The sequence below is a fragment of the Molossus molossus genome, unplaced genomic scaffold, assembly GCF_014108415.1.
Source record: "Molossus molossus isolate mMolMol1 unplaced genomic scaffold, mMolMol1.p scaffold_m16_p_11, whole genome shotgun sequence".
NCBI classification, from domain to species: Eukaryota; Metazoa; Chordata; class Mammalia; order Chiroptera; family Molossidae; genus Molossus; species Molossus molossus.
In genome coordinates this window covers 67,357,657-67,373,677 of record NW_023425346.1, presented here as the reverse complement: position 1 = coordinate 67,373,677, position 16,021 = coordinate 67,357,657, and the positions used below count along the sequence as shown (strand labels likewise).

The 16,021-nt window shown below is 37.3% G+C and overlaps 1 protein-coding gene across 3 annotated transcripts in view; it reads left to right on the top strand.

The window, feature by feature from the left end:
- NUP35 (nucleoporin 35) overlaps positions 1-16,021 on the top strand; it is a 34,134-nt gene that overhangs the window by 5,561 nt on the left and 12,552 nt on the right. The window lies entirely within an intron of this gene.

Genomic DNA, 16,021 nt, shown 5'->3' with positions numbered 1-16,021 from the left:
ATTTAAAGGTAAGATGTGAATTCTATTCAAAATATTAATAATTTAAAAATGTATACTTAATAGTGTCTCCTGAGTTATTGAAAACTGTAATTAAAAAAAAAAAAGCTGTTGCAATTGGGAAGAAGTGGAATACAGAGTGCATAATGAGAGGTGTTTTGAGAGATATTAATACATAGCTATAAATCCATCATTGGCTCCAGCCACTTGATTAGACCTAGTTTTTTTTTTAAGATTAATGGTATTTTTATCATATCAGCATCATTATTAGCACAACTCTCCTTATATATTCATATATTTATAATCAAATTTCATTCAGTCAGTAATTGAGCATATGATCAAGTACCAGGATCTCAGAAATTGAACAAAATTGCCTTTATGGAGCTTACATTTATTTACAGAATTTACATTTATAAATAAAATAAGTAATTTATAAAGTATGTTAGAAGGTAATACATTTTATGGAGGACAATTAATCAGTAAAGGGGGAGTAGTAGGTGAAGGCTTATAGTTTTTAATAGGGTGGTGTATTAGTTTTCTATTACTGCCATAAAAAATTACCAGAAACTTAAAAGTGGCTTAAATAATACAGATATATTGTTTTACAGTTCTGGAGGTGAGAAGTCTGAAATGGATCTCAATGGGCTAAAGTTAAGGCATTCATAAGTCTGTGTTAATTTATGGAGGCCCTAGGGGAGAATCTGTTTTCTTGACTTTCCCATCTTCTAGAGGCCGGCCACCTTTCTTTGCTTGTTGTCCCCTTCCTCCATCTTCAAAGCCAGCATCTTTGCACCTCTGATCATTCTTCTGTAGTCATGTCTCCCTCTTGCTTTTAGGACCCTTGTGAATACATTGGGTCTTTCTGGATAATTCAGGATAATCTCTCTATTTTAAGGACACTGATTAGCAGCCTTAATTCCATCTGCACCCTAGTTCTTTTTTGCCACATAATGTAATATATTTTTAAGTTCCAGGGATAAGGACATGGACATTTTTGCAGGGGGTGGGGGAGCATTATTTTGCTTACTACAGATTGTTAGGGAGGAAGTAATATTTGGTCACAAACCTGAACTAAATAAGGGAGGTAGGGAAAGTATAGACAGAAGAAATAGACGTGCAAAGGCTCTGAGGTGAGAGTATGTCTAGGGTGTTCAAAAAAGAGTAAGGAGGCTAGTGTGAAATGGAGTGAGCGAGGGGGAGAAGAGTAGGAAATGAGGTCAGAAAGGTAATGTGGGTCGATATTACAGGGCCTTGTAGGTCATTGTAATCTGTTTTTTACCCAGAAAAGGTGGAAATCAACTAGAAAGAGACTGTTGCTGTGATGAGAATAGACTTTGGGGTAAGGGCAAGAGTAGAAACAAGAAGACCAGATAGGAACCTACTGCATTAATCCAGGTGAAGGGTGGTGGCGGCTTGGGTATAAAGGAGGCCGAATCCCATTGTGGCTTAGTTGGTTAGAGCACCAGTATCCCTCCCTCCCCCACACACATCAGCAGGTCCAGGATTTGATTCCCTATCAGGGCACATACCTAGGTTGCAGGTTTGATCCATGCTTGGGGTGTGTATGGAAGGCAACCAATCAATGTATCTTACTTATATCTCTCTCTCCTCCTCCCTGCCTCTCTCCCCCTCCCTCCCTCCCACCATCTCCCTTTCTCCCACCATCTCTCTCTCTCCCCCTCTCTCCCCTCTCCCTCCCTCTTCCGTCCTCCCTCTACCTCCCTGTTCTCTCTCTCCCTTCCTTCCCCTCCAGAATCAATTAAAATACAAAATGAAATAAAGGAGGGTCAGAAAGGAGGAGAAGAACAATAACAAAAAGATGGAACAAAAGGAACAATAGCAAGATTTAAAATGAACCAAATCAACAATTATATAAAACAAAATGTACTAAACTTAAAAGATACAGATGGTCAGCCCTGGCCGGTTTGGCTCAGTGGTCGGAGCGTCAACCTATGGACCAGAGAGTCCCGGGTTCAGTTTCCACTAAGGGAACGTACCAAAAAAAAAAAAAAAAAAAAAAGACAGAGATTGTCAGAATGTATAACAAAAGCAGTGTCCAATGACAAGGTAGATCTTTTTATCCTCCAAATCCAGATTTCTTCAAGCAGTCTGTGAGTCCTCACTGGCACTATGCTTAAAGTCTAGATTTCTATTTTTAGTTTGTTCAAGGCTATTTAGGCTTTTTCTGTCATACTCCTCTAATTTCTTCAGCCTGTACTCATTGCCCAATTTTAGTTGTTACAGCAGTACCCCACTTATACCAAAATATGTATTAAAATTTTTTTAATCCATTTTTTGTTCAGATAGAGTAGGAGGGGGAGAGAGAGAAACGTTGATATGAGAGAGACACACAGAGTGGTTGCCACCCACACAACCCAACCAGGGCCTGGGACAAACTGCAACCGAGGTATGTGCCCTTAGCGGGAACTGGACCTGAGTCTCTCTGGACCGCAGGCTAGGGCTGTATTAATTAAAAAAAAATTTTTTTTCAAATTGATTTTTTAGATAGAGAGGAAGGGAGAAAGAGATAGAAACATTGACGTGAGAGAGATATATCAATCTGCTGCCCCCTGCACAACTCCCACTGGGTATAGAGCATGCAACCCAGGCATGTGCCCTGGCTGGGTATTGAACCGAGACCTCTCAGTCCATGGGAAGATGCTCAGTTCACTGAGCCAAGCTGGCTGGGCTGTATTACTTTTAATTTCTGCCATGACAAATTACCTCATTCTTTAGTGGCTTTAAACAACATACCTTTATTACTGTATTTTCATAGGTCAGATGTCTGGACACAGCTTAGTTCTTTTTTAGAGCTCAGGTGTGTCAGCAGGGCTATGTTCCTTTCTGGAAGCTCTGGGGATGAACTCCTTCCAAACCATTTAGGGAATTAGCTGAATTCAGTTCCATGTATTGTAGGATTGAGGCCCCTATTTTTTTGCTGGCTTTTGCCTAGAGGTTGTTCTCAGTTTCTAGAGGCTGCCCTCATTCCTTGGCTCATGGCTCCCCTTCCATCTTTAAAGACAGCAAATGGCAGACAAATCCTTTTGTATGCTTTGAATCTCTCTGACCTCTTTTTTTTTTTTTTACCCTCACCCGAGGACATTTTTCCATTTTTGTTCAGAGAGAGTGGGAGGGGGACAGAGAGAGAGAGAAACATCGACGTGAAAGGGACACATCGAGTGGTTGCCACCCACACGACCCAACCAGTGCCAGGGACAGACAGCAACCGAGGTACATGCCCTTAGTGGGAACTGAACCCAGGTCTCCCTGGACTGTAGGCTGATGCTCTAACCGCTGAGCAAAACTGGCCAGGGCTGACCTCTCTCGTTTGATCTCTGACTTGACTTTTCTGCCCATTGCTGCTAAGGGCTCATTTGATTACATTTGGCTTAATGGACTACAGGTTACCCCACAATCTGAAAGCATTGTATTCCTATGAAATCTTTGTAATGCAGAAATGACCTAAAGCAAAGAAGCAATTATGTATCTCAGGACACATCTTGCTAATGGATGCACAAATAAATCGAGAAAAAGCGTAGATTCTCACAGACACAGTTCAGAGCTATGACAGCTTGATGCTGAGATGCTATGTAGTTCCTGGGGAAAGAGTTTAGTGGTGTGACTCTCACTACTCTCACTACAAGGTGCATGTGGTGCTGAACTCTATTTTCATAAGGTCTTTTGTAAAATCAAAGTGGCGTAAAGCAAACTTGCGAAAAGCGGAGGATACCTGTCATCCAAGGTAATTCTTTATTTTAAGATCAGCTGATTAGTAATCTTAATACTATCTACAAAGTCCTTTGACAGCAGTACCTAGATTAGTGTTTGAATTATCAATTAATCTAACCAGGGGACAGAAACTTTGGACTGATATCTTTAGATTTCTGTCTATCACATACAGAGTGGGGAACAAGTAGGTTTACAGTTCTTTGTATGGAAAATAATATAACAATAAATAATAATATAAGAATAACTCTGTTTTGCATACTCACAAGCATAAACCTACTCTTTTCCCATCCTGTATATCATGGTGAAAAATCTAGGCTGTCACCTCCCTCTTAAACTTGCATACCCTGAGGTGGCATGTTCTAGGGGAATTAGTTTAGGTTTTAAGAATCTTTTTTAAAAATATGTTTTTATTGATTATTTTAGAGAGAGAGATAGAAACATTGATGTGACAGAGAAACATTGATCGGCTGCCTCCCTGCAGAGGATCAAGCCCACAACCCGGACATATACCCTGATCGGGAATCGAACCATGATCTCTCAGTCCATGGGATGACACTCAGTCCACTGAGCCACACCGGCTGGGCAACAATTTTAATCTTATCAAACAAGTAGGTAGATGACAGTGCTTTATTATGTGACTATTTATTGCAATAGTAACTAGTTGTTTAATTAAAGTCAATAAGTGATCCCAGGGACATTGAAAAATGCAAAAACACGATATTAGTGTATTTTATGCTTTAAAGGATCTCTTAGTTGTCTGAAAAACACATTATAATATTTTTTGTTGGTGTCAAGTGAAAGAGCACAGGATTAAGTTAATTAAATATCATTTTGTTAATTTATTTTTGTGTAATACTGTAATTTCTATGAGGTTCTTAAATTTTTTGAAATCAAATATGAAAATACAAGATCTGTGATAGGAAAAGATGCCAATCATAAATTGGCCACTGGGAGCCACTGCTGTTTCTACTTTGAGTTTAAGAAATTTATGTGTAGGAAGTCTTAATGCGGTATAAGTGAAAAAGGATATTTTTGACAAGATATGATGGTCATGGGACCTACCATGAATAGCCAACAGTAAGCAAGAAATAGGAAAAAGAAGTTGACTTGAGAAAATTTAGGGGAAAATGTAGACTTTTCACTTAAAGTAATTTTTTAAATTACTATATTTAGTGTTAAATGAATATTTGTTACATAATATGTAAATTTTAACTTTATGAGATTGGCAAATTTATAAAGATGCCATGGGATTTAATGCACATGCTATTTTATGCTTAGGTCTTTGTGTCCAAAAAGGAGTTTTGTTTTGTGTTAAATTCTGTAACTGACGTTAACATCTTTTAGAGTCTTATTTCCAGTGCAGGAAAACCTTGGTCATATGACAAAGTGGGAAATACAGATTAAAGAATTTCAGCAACTCTTTCAACCATGGTATATTATTGCCCTGGTAGAGAATGTTATCCTGTCTTTCCCCTTCCTCCCCCCTCAATTTTCTTCTGTTACTATTTTGATATTCCTCTGCTTTTAATCTTCTTTTACATTTTCTTAATTTTTTTCTTGAGAAGTTCTTTCACATATCTATCAGCTATCTTATCAAAAGGTGTACCACTTACATCTACTGAATTAGAATCCTTATTTGTGTTAGCATATTGTTAACAGATTAAGTGTGATATTTAGACTATAGCGCTTTTTGGCTGCTATTGTTGATTCTAGTAGCTCAGAGTTCTGATGTTGTTACTGGAAGGAGGAAGAAAGGACAAATTTATCTGAAGGGCCTTTCCCTGATATTTCTTTTTCTGCTCCTTGTATGTGCTCCTAAAAAGATCTCACTGCTCAGCTCTTATCTTTCTCCATTACTGGCTTATGAACTCCGTCAAGACAGATTCCTTCTGTATCTTCATTATTTTCCCATCACAGAGCTATGAATGAATAGACCTCAGTAAATTTTGTTGACTGAATAAATTGATATGTGTGAGTTGTTAATGAGTTGAATGGTTGCCCTGAAATTATATGTCCACATCCTAATACCTGGAACCTGTGAATATTACTATGTGAACAAAACGTAAGACTAAATAAAGGATATTGAGAGGAGGAGCTCTCAAGGAGAGTTTAGACAGTTAAGGAGATACAGAGAGGGGGAGTTAATCTTGGTAATTACCTTAATTGTCCCTAAATCCAATTGTAAGTGTCCTAATAAGAGAGAGGCAGAGATAAATCTGACACAGAATGAAGAGACGTGCAGAGAAGGTAATGTGAAGACTGAGGCCACTCTAATAAGCAACAAAACATGCCAGCAGTCACTAGAGCTAGAAGAGGCAAGCAGTGGGTTCTCCCTTAGTGCCTTCAGCAGGTGTTTGGGCCTGCCGAAAACTTGTTTGGACTTCTTGCCTCTAGAACTGTGAGAGAATAAATTTCTGTTGTTTTAAACCACCCAGTTTGTGGTAATTTATTACAGCAAACATGGGAAACCATGTATATACAGTCAGCCCTCATTTATTGTGGTTAATCAGTTCCAGACTCTACCGTGATAAATGAATTTCCGCGAAGTAGGATTCTTTATGTACTGCATACACAGTCGTTCCTCATCACTTTGCACTTCTTGCAGCTTCACCCTATCGCGGTAAAAACCTCAGTGATATTCCACTGTCAAATAGAGGATCGGAATATGTGTCCAACTTGGCATGGCATAGTTTTTCTTTAATAATAATTGGAGTAAACACAACCTTATTCTAGATTACATTGATTTCTTATTGCTGCTGAAAAAAATTATCACAGATTAGTGGCTTCAAACAACACAAATGTATTATCTTAAAATTCAGACGGTCTGAAGTCTGAAATGGCCTTAATAGACTAAAATCAAGGCATTGGTAGGGCTGCATTCTTTTCTGGAGGATCTGAGGAGAATTTTTTTTTCTTTTTTCTTTTCCAGCTTCTAGAAGCTGCCCAGATTCCTTTGCTCATAGTTCCCTACCATCTTTTTTTTTATCCTCACCTGAGGACATCTTTGCGTTTATCTTCAGATAGAGCAGGAGGGAGAGAGGGAGGAAGAGAGAGAGAGAGAAACATCCATATGAGAGAGACACATCAGGTGGTTGCCATCCACATGACCCCATCTGGGGCCGGGGACAAACTGCAACCAAGGTACACATGCCCTTAGCAGGAACCAAACCTGGGACTCTCTGGTCTTTGGGCCGTTGCTCTAACTGCTGAGCCAAACCGGCCAGGGTGGCTCCCTACCATCTTTAAAGCTTTCAGTGACCAGTTGAGTCTTTCTTACATCACTTTTTTCTCTCCCCATTTAAGGACCCCTATGATTATGTCAGATTTACTGGGTTAGTCTGGGAAAATCTTATTTAAGATGAGATGATTAGCAATCTTAATTCTATCTGCATCCTTAATTCCTCTTTATGTCTAATGTAACTTATTCACAGCTTCTTGATATTGGGACATGGACATCTTCAGGGGACCATTTTCTGCCTACCACATTGAGTTTTAAAAAATTGCTCACCAAAATTTTTTTAGTCATGCCATATTAGTCTTAGTACTATTGAGTGGGGGTGTTATTTTATATTTTAGTCAAAATAATAAATGAAGATAGTTTTAAAAAATTGAGTAGTACTTAAATACTTATAATGAAATGCAGCAGTCTTTAGCTTTATTCCTCCAGAACTAACCAGGTCTCAGATCTTAGAACTATTTCTTTTTGGAATTTACTTCCATTTACCTAAATGAGATCCTGTCTTAGTTTCTTGTTGCCATCGTAACAAATTATCACAAATTTAGTGGCTTAACACATCTCAGGTTTATTCTCTTACAGTTCTAGGAGTCAGAAGTCCAATATCAATTTTATTGGGCTAAAGTCAAGTTGTTGGTGGAATTGGGTTCCTTCTGGAGGCTCTAGGTAGAATTTTTTTCTTTAGCTTCTAGTAGCTACCTATATTCTTTGGTTTGTGGCCCCTTCTTTCATCTTCAAGTGTATCAGTCCAATCTCTGTAAACATTATCACATCACCTCTCAGCAGTACATCTTCTTCCCTCGCCCTATTGTGAGGACACTAGTGGATATATTGTGGGGCCCCACCTGAATAGACCTGGATAATCTCATGTCAAGATCTTTAACCACATTGGCAAAGTCCCTTTTGCCATATAAGGTAAGGTTCTAGGTATTAGGATGTAGTCATCTTGGAGAACCATTCTCAGTCAACCATATGTGGTTAAATTGCTAATTCTTGATTTTTGGTTTTCAATATTGCTATATTTAAGATGATTGAAGATATTATGTCTTATTTCCCTCACATTATCTCAATATAATTATGTCAAACAATTATTTGTTAGTGTTTATATTATTATGACTATCTAAAACATTGTCATTTTGAACCAAGTATTATAATTTATCCCTTCTGTAAAATTTTAATTTTTCTTTAGTTAATAACTTTTTTCTCCATGTGTTTAATTTTCTATGTGCCATTTGCTTCCTTTATTTGAAGCAAATGTTCTTTTGCTGTTGTACATATCTGTATTTTTAAAAATGTTCAAACATAGTATAAGACATTTTTTTGTTTGTTTTAAACTGAGAACGTATGTCTCTCTTGTAGCCTCTCTTGGCTGCTTTCTGTTTTAGCATGGTGCATAGCTATCATCCTTGGATTTGCCTTAGCAAGTTTCTAGAATTGAGCTTTTTCCTAGATAACATGCTTTCTTCTTAGTTCATTTCCTCATTTTGGTGAAGAACAATATATTTGAGTAGCTTTCTAGGAAGGTTGCATGAGAAGTGAAATTTAAGACTTCATTTCTGAAATGCTTTTTTCCTGTCTTGACACTGGATTGCTAGCTTGGCCAGGTATAGTATTTTACATCAGAATTTTGGAGGCATCATTCCATTGTCTTCTAGCTTCTAGTGTTCTGTGGAAGTTATTTGCAGTGTTAATTCCTGAATCTCTGTATGTGGCCTGTTTTTGAAAAATTGAAGATCTCTCTATGGTTAGTGTTCTCAATTTCACAAATATACCGTGGTTTGGGACTTTTTCATTTGTTTGTTTAGGGAATTGATGGATCCTTTAAAAACACTTACCTTTAGTTCTGGGATACTTCCCTGTATTTGATAATTGCTTTCCTTTATTTTCTCTGTTCCTTCTTCCTGGAATTCCTTCTAATAAGAGCACTGTAGATTTTTCTAATTTTCTACTATTTCTCCCTTACATTGCCTTTTATATATGTATTTTACTTCCTGAGAATTATCCTCAGTCTCCGTTTCCAACTCTTATAGTAATATTTTGTCATTTTAATTCCCAAGAACCTTTTTTGTTGTTATTGTTGATTTTTGAATATACTTTAAAATGTAACATCCTATTCTTGTTTCATAGATGTAATATCTTACCGGTGAGATTCATGTTGGTCTTTTTTATTCCTGCTCATATTGTTTGTTTTCTTCTAGTTCTTCCTTTTTCTACCTCTTCTGTCTTTCTTGGTGAAGGCATATTTATTGAATGAGTCACTAAAAAGCTACTTTAAATTGCTGCAAATGTGTGCATCAACATTGGCAGGAAGAGGGAAATTCATGGAGAGAGGCTGTTTATCTCTTTTTTTTCTTTTGGTACGTGTCCCTAGCAGAAACCGAACCCAGGACTCTTTGGTACGCAGGTCAACGCTCCAACCGGCCAGGGCTGTTTATTCTCCTATTAGGCTTCACTGTAAGGGCATTAGATAGTTGATGAGATTTTTGTTTGGAAAAATATCTGATTTCAGCCTATGTAGATCTTTTTTCTTCTAATTTGCCCAAAGAAGAATTCAGTCTCCTTACAGTTAGTTGTTCTCCACCCAGATTAGACTCCTCAGAGACTAAGTCCTTGGTTTTTTGGTGGTGGAGTGGCTTAGTGGCAGTGATCTGGTTGCCTAAGATGAGGAGGGGCCTGCTATCTCATTTTTTATTATATACACTTTAGCCTTTCTTGATTTTAGCCAGCATCTTCTTTTACTCATTTTATAGTTTCTGTAGTCTCCAAAACCTGAGATTTTCTAAAATGACTATCATTGGGTGTTTGAAGGGATTAGAGATTAATACAAGTGTTTAGTTCACCATGTTTGGATGTTGTTATATCCATTGTTCAACATGTTTTCAGGTACAATGTGTTTGTCAGACTGGAAATAGTCCCCACAAGATTGCCCTAACCTCAGATGCCAACTGCCAGGGCTACCCTTACTTCAGACCTACTGGCTACAAAATCACAAAATCACAAATCTACCCAAAGGTTTGATAATTTACTGGAAAGATTCAGAACCCACCAAAAGTGCTATACGTATGGGTACAGGTTTTTTTTTTTGTTTGTTTTGTTCTTTTTACAAACTAGAGCCAAAGAAGGAGATTTATAGGGCAAAGTCTGGGAGGATTCCAGACACGAAACTTCCATGATAGGTTACACTTCCAGTATTGATATATGGCATTATACACAGGGTATTGCCAAGTAGGGAAGTTCACTGGAGCTTCTTCTTTTACTTATTTTTATTGATTTTAGAGAGAGAGGAAGGCAAAAGGAAGAGAAATGGAAACATCCATGAGAGAGGACATTGGCTGCCTCCTATATGCCCCCCCACTGGGGATTTGGCCCGCAACCTGGGTATGTGCTCTGACCAGGAATCGAACTGGTGAACTCTGGGTACATGGATTGATGTTCAACCACCGAGCCACATGGGCTGGGCTCACTGGAACTTCTATGTTAAGAGATTTTATTGGGGTTTCATTATGTAAACATGATTAATAGAATCATTGATCAAGTGGCTAAACTCATCTCTAGTCCCCTTCTCTGCCCATAGGTGGGATGATAATTATGTGGCTCAAAGCTCCAATCTTTTTATCAGATCGTCTTTTCTGGTGAGACTTGCCCCTACCATGAGTTACCTTGTTAGCATAAATTAGTGCACTTGAAGGGCCCAGGCCCCCTTTGTGAATAACAAAAAGACTTCTGTTGCTAGGGAAATTCCTAGGATTTAAATTAAAGGTTACATCCCAGGAACCTGACAAAGGCTTAACCTCTCTTTGGGCTGAGGCCAAATTCTTTATTATATATAGTGCTGCTTTGTTTCAATGTAAGAAGGTAACAACACTGTCAAACGCCTCTTTTTTCTAAGTTTCATGTGCCGCGTATCTGTTTAAAATGTAGCACTCTTTTTATCTCTTTTGTTTTTATTTAGACTAGTGGTCTATTTTGAAATAATTACATGTATTCTTTTATTAAAGACATTTTCATAAAGGGTAATTAGGTCTTTTGCCCTCCACTTTAATCTGATCTTAAGAAGACTATTTGAATTGTGATTTATCTAGGGAGGCACATTTGATGTGATTTGATAGGTACACTTTATTTTCATCTTACAAAGTTCAGCATGTGGATACCAGAAGTCTGATTGAAAGGAAGTAAAATCAGTGGAGCAATTAAACATTAACAAGGTGGGGGGCAATTATCCTAAATTTATGTAAATAGTTTTAGATTATGTGTAAGTAATTATGTTTTTCAGAGTAGTTGACAGGGCAAAAATTAGATTGCTTATTCATTTGAGATTTAATTCTGATTTGTTTTATTTTTAAAGGTCATAATGGTTGTCTCATTTGAGCCTTCATTTAATTTTTTGCTTGAAGATTATTACATGATGTAGCATAACTAAATTGTACCTTCATAATGTTAATGCAGAACATAAAAAATTTTGCATTGGCTTCAGATTTTATACCGAAATATCTTTTATCATCTTTTGTGTGTTAAAGGCATATCTTTATAGTAAGAACTAAATTTATTAAGAGTATCTTTTGACCGAAAAAAAACAAACTCATAGCCACAAACAACAGTTTGGTGATTGCCAGAGGGAATGGGGTGTGGGGGGAGGTAGAAGAGGGGTAAATGAGATAAATGGTGATGGAAGGAGACTTGACTTGGAGAGGTCAACCCACAATATAATATGCAGATGATATATTAGAGAATTGTATAACCTATATAATCTTATTAACCAATATCACCCCAATGAATTTAATAAAAAAAAGAAAAAAAAAGTGTCTTTTGAGTGCTTCTGCTTATTTCCTAAAGGAATAATTGATTAGTTGGTTTATAAACAGACACCTGTCATAAAGGGGTGTTTCATTTTAGAAATGAGTTGTACCTATTAAATGTATCTGTGATGATGAGAAAAAAGAATAATTGTTAAATGTATTATAGCATGGATACAGTTTGACATCTATTTCAATGATTTATAAAAATTAAACATAAATTCAGTTTTAAATGTCAGGTAAATCTATAGGACTGAGCTGTGTAGTATACTGGGTGGGATTCTATTTTCTTCTTATATACCTTTGTTTTCTCTAGAGCTAATTGTTGCATGTATACATTTGCTTGATTACTTTTAAAAAATATTTGTTTCTCAAGCTTTTTGGCTGCTAAATTGTTTTTTTAGCAATTTAATTTTAGCAAGTTAACTTGATGACTGAACATTTTTTTTCTTGTTTTCTAGTAGGGTCTAGGATAGTATCCTGAATTAATTGGATTCTTTAATAATCCTAAGAGATCTGAGGTGATCAGAAACATTTTTTTTCTGAAGGAAAGTCTACATAAATTATATTAATAGTGGTTTCTAAATTTGAGACCAAATGAAGTAAAGGGATTTAAGTTGTATGGAATAATTAAGGAGTTAAGAATTTTGATCATTCTGTTTTTCTCTTTACTTAGAGTCACATCATTGCATTGTTGTTTTAACTTGATACTTTTAACTTTTGATCATATTGAGGGTATAATTTTGGTTTGGTACTGTTTGGAGGTAAGGGCTTTACTTCATTGTTACAAGTCCTTTAGACTTGACTCTGAATATATTTGTACTCTGAATGCCAAAGAATTATATCAAGTGCATCATTTATATTGAAGTTATATATTTTTAAAAAGTTAACTTTTGGAATTCTTGTCCACTGTTCCATTTGTTCTTGGAGTTACAGGCAAGTCTTATGTTACAGGTTAATTTATAGATATAACTAAGAAAACTAACTTTCATTTATTACAGGTTCATTGAGATATAATTGCCATAAAACTTTGTATAAGTTTAAGGTATACAGTATTGATTTGGTGCACTTATATATTGCAAAATGACTATAGTGTTAGCTAATACCTAATTACCATTTCTTTTTTGTGGTGAGAACATTAAAGGTCTACTATATTAGCAGCTTTCAAGTATATAATACAGTATTATTAACGATAGTACCATGCTGTATTTTAGATCTCCAGAACTAACTCAATTTATGACTGGAAATTTGTAACCTTCTACCTACATCTCCCCATATTCCTTAGTCCCTGGTAACTACCGCTCTACTCTGTTTCTGTGAGTTTGGTTTTTTTACATTCCGCATATAAGTGAGATCATACAGTAATTGTCTTTCTCTGACTTCATTCACTTAACATCATGAACATCATGCTCTCAAGGTCCATATTGTTACAAATGGCAAGATTTCCTATACATTCATTCATTGATGGACACTTAGATTGTTCTCATATCTTGGTTATTGTGAATAATGCTGTGTGAATACGGGGAGTAACTATAGGTCTTTGATATCCTGTTTTCATCTTCTTTGGATGTATACCCAGAAGTGGGATTGCTGAATCATGTGGTAGTACTATTTTTAACTTTTTAGGGAGCCACTGGCCTGGTTTTCATAATGGTTGTACCAGTTTCTATTCCCACCTATATATTGAAAATAATTTCAGTATTTTGGTGATGCAGTAGCAGTTGGAACATGAGGCTCTAGAATAAAATAATAATCTCCCCAAAATAAATTATTGGGGGCTGTTCATTTTTTAAAAAATTTTCTTTGACCTTTTGAGAGATACAGTCATCCTCATTTATCACGGTTAATCTGTTCCAGACTCTAGTTGCACCTGGTGTTGAAGGATTCCTGGGGTGCTTGAATACATAGGCATACAGTCCATACATACAATAATTTTAATTTTAATTGTAATACAGGGGTGTATAATTGACTCAGACAACCGAGCATGTGCTGTATCATTTTCACTGTCTCAGTCAACTTTTTAATGAATATATTTGAAAAAAACTGTGATAGAGTGAAGCGGTGCAAGTCGAAGTGTGAAGTGGCGAGGGACGACTGTATAATCATATCTTGAGAGTAACTTGATTCTCCAGTCCTCTTTTGTTATGAGTTAATAGTGTGTCACTGTGAGTCACTGTGACATAATATTAGCTTGTCTAAGAGAAATTTGTATGCTTCTGAGGAAATCATTCTGTATTTATTAATAGAAAATTAAAACTCATTTGTAACCCTTTTTGCATCTCAGTTTTGGATTTGAATAGTAACTTTATTCATTTCTTAATAGATTTGACCCCTCTAAATTCTTATGTCAGTGATGCATTTATAAACCATATAGGAGGTACTTGACACAAGATCAGCATTTACAAAAATATGTGTTTTATTGAAGGTAAAATACAGTATAGGAAATTTTGGGTCAAATGTAGTTAAAAATATTTTTTTATTGGATAACTTTTGAGAGCTTTTTATGTGTAAATTTCCCATTAGGACAATATAGTATATGGTCTTTTATAAAACTGTTACCACACTACCTTTTCTTCCCCCTCTGTAAAGTATCTTTTTTCTTTTTAAATTTTTAATTGAGTTTTTTTAAAGAGAGAGGACGGGAGAGAAAGATAGAAACATCAATATGAGAGGGAATCGAGCCAGAAACCCTGGGCATGTGCCCTGACTGGGATTTGAACCCGGGGCCTTTCAGGCCATGGGTCGATGCACAATCCACTGAGCCACACCAGCTGAGCTTTTAAAAAATTTTTAATAATATACTTCAACAAATTAATTTGACTATAAACACTTTGGAAGGACTTAGGGTGATTTTCAACTCAATAGGGAATTCAGAAAAAATGACAAGGTATAAGTATATATATGGTTAGAATGTGTTGAGCAGAGAGCCTTTAGAAAGTTAGTAAACATGGAGTTTGAATCATGTGCAAGGTCCTGTAGAACAGTTGTTCCTTAAAAATTGAAAAACAGCCCTGCTGGTGTGGTTCATTGATTGCGCATCGACCCATGCAACAACAGGTCTCCAGGTTCTATTCCTGATCAGGGCACATGCGTGGGTTTCAGGCTCGATCCCCAAATCAATAAAAACATATTTGTAAAAAATTGAAGACCAAATTGTTTTTAGATGATAACTATTGATATTTAGCATTAAAGTAAAAACTGGGAACATTTTAAAGTATGTATTAATTCATTAAAAATAATTTGTTTCATATAAATATAAATAACCTTTTTTAAAGTAAATAACTTTTCTGTAAAAAAAGATGTTCACGGACTTCCTGTCAAGATGGCGGGGTAGGTAAACGCGGTATCGCGTCCTCCCACAACCACATCAGAGTTACAACTAAACTACAATTCAAAACCACCTGAAATCAAGCTGAATGCAAGTCCTACAACTACGGAATTAAAGCAGCAGCCACATCCAGACTGGTAGGAGGGGCAGCGGCAGCAGCGCTACGGGCTGGTCCCACACCCACGTGTGGTGGATAAAAATCAGGAGTCTCCCGAGGCTGGGAAGGTCCTCCCTGAGGACTGAGAGGTCCCCGTCCCATACCAGGTACCCCGCTCAGGGTTCCAATGCCAGGAAGAGAATCCCCATAACTTCTGGCTGGAAAAACCAGCGGGAACTGAGGCTCAGGGAGGCTGAGGCAGCTGGAGCCCCAGGCAGCTCCTTAAAGGGCCCGCGCTCGAACTTATTGGACTCTCCCTCTAAGCTTGGAGGGGAGGCAGCTTGAGGGGCACCAGTGACATACAGGGAAGAACTGAGCTGTTTGGCATTGGAGCGAGGGCTGGAGAGGGGGCTTTCTCCGGGAGAAACGTGCTGTCAGAGGCCTTTGTTCCTTTGGTGAGCCCTTCCCTGGGGCAGCAGACAGTCGCCATATCTGGGACTCCAGCAACCTGGCTCACACTGGTAGCCCCGCCCTGGTGACTCCCTGAGGCCCCGCCCCACCCCACCCAACTTTCAAGCCCACCCAAGCTGTTGCCACTTGCTTAACCTTAGGATTAGCCGGTCTTGGATCCTGCTTCAGGTTTTTCCTAAATTCTTTCAAACAAGCAGCATCTGGTCTCAGCGAGCCCCATACCTCTCATTAAGTAATAACACTGAAACAAACACAGGGAGGCAGCTAAAATGAGGAGACAAAGAAACAGGTCCCAAATGAAAAAACAGAACAAAACCCCAAGAAAAGAACTAAGTGAAATGGAGATAAGCAACCTAACAGATGCTGAGTTC